Source organism: Arachis ipaensis, chromosome B10 (genome assembly GCF_059453495.1).
Source record: "Arachis ipaensis isolate K30076 ecotype BB chromosome B10, ASM5945349v1, whole genome shotgun sequence".
NCBI lineage: Eukaryota > Viridiplantae > Streptophyta > Magnoliopsida > Fabales > Fabaceae > Arachis > Arachis ipaensis.
Window position 1 is genome coordinate 23943766 of NC_142435.1, and position 5276 is coordinate 23949041.

The 5276-nt window shown below is 37.9% G+C and overlaps 1 non-coding gene across 1 annotated transcript; it reads left to right on the top strand.

The window, feature by feature from the left end:
* The first annotated feature begins 4825 nt into the window (after positions 1 to 4825).
* Positions 4826 to 4929, top strand: LOC148579426 (small nucleolar RNA R71). Its single transcript, XR_015895718.1, has one exon. It is a non-coding gene; the product is annotated as a small nucleolar RNA R71 (small nucleolar RNA).
* Positions 4930 to 5276: the final 347 nt, after the last annotated feature.

Sequence of the window (5276 nt, forward strand, 5' to 3'; positions counted from 1 at the left end):
ATTTTGTCCTAGCTCAGAGCTTCCTTTTTTTTCTTTTGCTTCAGAGAGTTCATGTGGGTGATGTAAAAGAAAATAGAGAGAGAGAGAGAGAGAGAGAGTTTGGTTCGGTGGAGTGTTTTGGTTCAAATGAAATGAAAATTGAATCACTTAGTTAGAAACTAAGTTGGAAGATTAGATTTGGATATGGACCACTAATAGGTTTAATCTTGGGCCAATTTGCTTTCTTCCCTTCTTTCTTATAGCTCAGCCACTCAATCTTTGGATTAAGGGTGATAGTATGAATGCTTTGTTTAAGTTGAACCACTATTGGGCTTGTATTCATGCTTCTCAGGCTTGGTGTGATTAAATTATTTTTTGCACACTAAACAAAATAAATTACACGTACAATTGGCTTTTAACTCAATAATATTTAGTCATCATCTTAATATTTTAGTTCTTCAAACTCAACAATCTCTCCCTTGATAACAAACATTATAAAATAAATTAAAAAAATGAGAGGGGTTTTAGAAACTTCCCTTTGATGTTTCCTTTGATTTGAAACTCTCCCTTTCTTTTAATCACCAAGCTTCCCCTAAACATTTGCTTTTATCAACCTGACATTAACAAAATAGAAACAATTCCAAATATCCAAAAATTTTACAAACAATTTAATATTTTGGTGAACCTGTTTGATCACTAAAATATTTACAAGGATTTTTATAAAAAAATTCATCAACCAGCCTTGAGTCAACATTCATCAGAACTAAATCAAATATTATTTTGAGCAACTTTAGTCACCTAATCAGATACTAAACAAAAGTTATAATATTCACAATCAGAATAATTTTTATAAGCTACAAATAATAATTTCAATCATAATTTCAAGGCTGAAACAGCAGCCTACTTCAAACATCAAGCATTATAACATCACAGTTTCAACATAACTCATAACTGTTTCAATTCATTCATAGTACACATTACATAGCATTTACTCTCCCTTTTGTTATCAAGAAGGAAAACCTGCATAAAAAATAGTTCAATATGCAATCAAAATGTGCATAACAGTTAAAAGTCTTACTATCAAAGTTAAGTTTCTATGACTATTACACTCATCCAACAACAAACAGGTTTTAGCCAATAAAACTCAAAGACCAGAATTCAGAAAAAAACAAAATTTTAAACATCAGCAGCAGTAGTAGACAGGGGATAAACATTATATCCCTCATCCTCAGTTCCAAGAGGATCTTCCTTTTGATCGGACATTGCTTGTTCGTCATCTGAAGAGTCTATGTATTTTGAGCAACACTTCAACTTGGCTTTGAGATTTCCTAAAGAAGTTCTCATTTTGAATTGCTAGTTTTCTAGCTTGTTGGCTCAAGTTCATCATCTGTTTAGTGAGATTTATAAATTCTTGTAAGACGTCATTAATAATGCCATTCATTAGGTACTTGTGAGAGGAAGATGTCCCTACATTAGATGGATAAGGAAGACTTTCTTCCTCTTATTCTTCCAAAATCGTGTCCCTGGTTGTCTTTGTGCCTTTTTTCTTTGATTGTTTTACTGTACCACCAACCTTGAGATATGAAATTCTGTCTTCTAGGGTCTCATTGCTCAGATCAACAACAAAATACTCAAAGATGCAAGTTAAAATATATCATATGGAAGATAGACATTTTTATCACTTTCGATGCAGTCAAACATATGGCGCATCATCAAGTAAGTAAAAGAAATTTCAGTTTTGTTGAGTATTAGTGTGGAATTTCGAATACCACAACTGAATCGGCAAGTGCATCGGGTCGTACCAAGTAATATCTCAGGTGAGTGAGGGTCGATCTCATGAGGATTGATAACCAAGCAACAATGGTTGAATGATTCACTTAGTCAGACAAGCAGAAAATAGTATTTTGGAGTTCAAATTGCATTAAACAATAAATCATGAATTTAGAAAGCAAGCAGTAAATTTGGTGTGAAAACTATGTGAGAGAACAGTTAAGGTTTCGGAGATATTTATTTTTCCTTATTAATGGTTCTTACCAATTCTTTAATCATGCAAGATTTAATTCATGGCAAACTTTAATTGATTAAACCCTAATTCCTTAGTGATTTAATCTCATCTAACCTAATCAATCGCCAATTCCTTGGTCACTTAATTAAGATTAAAGGATTAGGTCCAATTCTAGTTTATTTGCCATATAAACCCTAATTATCCAAATATAAGATGATTATATGTCATGTATTACGTTAAGTCCAGGCAATTAGTGATTTAGGAGGAGTTACTTTCAAGCTGTTATTCAAGTGAGTTAACTTTTCCAAGAATCAATAAGAATTCATATAGAAAAAGAGCTATCTTCCAATAAACTCAAATTCATAAGATGAAGAATGAAAGTAATCCTTGAATATGAATCAGTACATTAATTAAAATAGAGTGACAATAGTATTAATCTATAGAATAAACAGAGCTCCTAACCTTAACAACGGAGGTTTAGTTGCTCATGGCTCAGAGAAAAGTTAGGGTTTCCAAAATGTGTAAAGTGCATAATGAGGTCGAGAAGAGGGGAAGGAGCCCGAAGGGCTAAATCTTTTCCTTTTTATATCTAACCTAATTGATATGGAAACAAAATAAAAGAAATAAAATAAAATAATATCTAAAACCCTAGAAGATTGTGTTTGGTAATAATAATGACCTAAAGAAAACAAAATAAAACTAATTATTAACAAAATCTCAACAGATCAAGCCTTCTTTAAAATCCATATACGCGGTGCTGGCGCTAAACGCCAGGCTCGGCGTTTAGCGCCAGGCTCGGCATTTAGTGCCAATGAGGCAGAGAGGGTCGTGGGTGCTACTGTCTTCCTAGCGCTAAACGCCTGGCTCGGCGTTTAGCGCCAACTAGTCAGAGGCCTTGCACGCATCACGAGATGCCAAGCACTAAATGCCAGGCTCAGCATTTGGCGCCAACTTGGCAGCTTCACTTTTGTAAGAGGCCTTCAGTGGGGATTTTCTTATCCCTCCAGCCTTTAGGTACTTTCTTCTTAGTACCTTTAATCTCAGTGCTTGACATTGGGTGTCCAACACCAAACTTAGAGTTGGTGCCTTAGAGCTCTGTATAACTTTGTACTGAGAGAAAAGGTTGGAGCACCAAGTGCTACACAACTGTTTCTCTTTTGTCAGGGGGAGATTTAGGGCTAGGCATCTTGAACAAGATGTGGTCCTCCCATAACTGTAGAATTAGCTTTCCCTTTGCCACATCAATTATGGCATTAGCAGTGGCTAGGAAGGGTCTTCCAAGGATGATGGCTTTATCCTCTTCCTCCTTAGTATCCAAGATTTCAGGTTCTAAACCTTTACTAAGACATCCTCTACCAGACCATAAGCCTTTTTCATAGACTTGTCTGCCATCTCTAGTGAGATTCTTGCAGCTTGTACCTCAGAGATTTTCAGCCTCTCCATTACAGAGAGTGACATAAGGTTTATGCTTGACCCTAGGTCACACAAAGCCTTATCAAAGGTAATGGTGCCTATGGTGCAGGGAATCAGGAAGTGTCCGAGATTCGATAGCTTCTGAGGTAGTTTCTGCTAAACCAAGGCATTGAGTTCCTTGTTGAGCACTAGAGGTTCTTCCTCCAATGGTTCTGTGCCAAATAACTTGGCATTAAGCTTCATGAGGACTCTTAAGTAACGAGCAACCTGCTCTTCCCTAGTTTTCTCTTCCTCATCAGAAGAGGAGTGATCCTCATAATCCATGATTTACAACAAGGCATTCAAGGGAACTTCTATAGTATCCTCATGAGCCTTAGTTGCCTTCGGATCTTCAATAGAGAAGCCTTGGGTGGGCGTTGAATGTCTAGTAAGGCCTTCCTTACTAGCGTTTAACGCTAGTAATGGTGATTCCTTGGGCATTGAATGCCCAGCCACTATTCTCTGGCTGGCGTTCAACGCCAGAATTGGAGGATCATTGGGCGTTGAACGCCTAACTACTACCCCATAGCTGGCGTTGAATGCCAGCTTTTCTGCCACTTTGGGCGTTGAACGCCCAGTAGGAATGCCAGTAATTCTCCTTCAGATTCGGCCTTAATGTCCACTGTGATGGCCTTGCACTCTTCTCTTGGGTTCACTTCAGTGTTACTAGGAAGAGTGTTATGAGGAGTCTCAGGGATCCTCTTGCTCAATTGACCAACTTGTACCTCCATATTTCTAATGGAGGACCTTGTTTTAGCTATGAAACTATGAGTGGTCTTAGAGAGATTGGAGACTATAGTGACTAAGTCAGAAAGGCTCTGCCTAGGGGTCTCCATGTGTTCTTGAAAAGATGAGAATGGTGGTCTGTTGTTGAACCTATTCTGGGTTTTTCCATCTTGATTATTGTTGAAGCCTTATTGAGGCTTCTGTTGATCCTTCCATGAGAGGTTAGGATGATTCCACCATGAAAGGTTGTAGGTGTTTCCATAGGATTCTCCCATGTAATTCACCTCCTCCAATGAAGGTTGATCTGGATCATAGGCATTTCCATCATAGGAGGCTTCTTGAGTGCTGCCAGTTGTAGCTTGTGATCCAATCAAATGCTGAGAGATCATATTGACCTGTTGAGTCAAGATCTTATTCTGAGCCAATATGGCATTTAGAGTATCAACTTTTAGAACTCCTTTCTTCTGAGCTATCCCATGGTTCACAGGATTTCTCTCAGAAGTATACATGAATTGGTTGTTTGCAACCATTTCAATGAGTTCCTGTGCCTCTTCAGGCATTTTCTTCAGGTGGAGTGATCCACCAGCAGAATGATCCAAGGACATCTTGAAAAGCTCAGATAGGCCATCATAGAAGATTTCTAAGATAAACCATTATGAGAGCATGTCAAGAGGACACCTCCTGATCAGTTGCTTGTATCTTTCCCAAGCTTCATAGAGGGATTCACCCTCTTTTTGTCTGAAGGTTTGAATTTCCACCCTGAGCTTGCTCATCTTTTAAGGTGGAAAGAACTTGGCCAAAAAAGCATTGACTAACTTTTTCCAAGAGTCTAGGCTTTCCTTAGGTTGAGAATCCAACCATATCCTAGCTCTGTCTCTAACAGTAAAAGGGAAAAGCATAAATCTGTAGACCTCAGAATCCACTCCATTGGTCCTAACAGTGTCACAAATCTGCAAGAATTCAGATAATAACTGATGTGGATCTTCCAGTGGAAGTCCATGGAACTTGCAATTCTATTACATTAGAGAGACTAACTGAGGTTTTAGCTCAAAGTTATTAGCTCTAATGGCAGGTATAGAGATACTTCTGCCATAGAGATCAGAAGTTGGTGCAA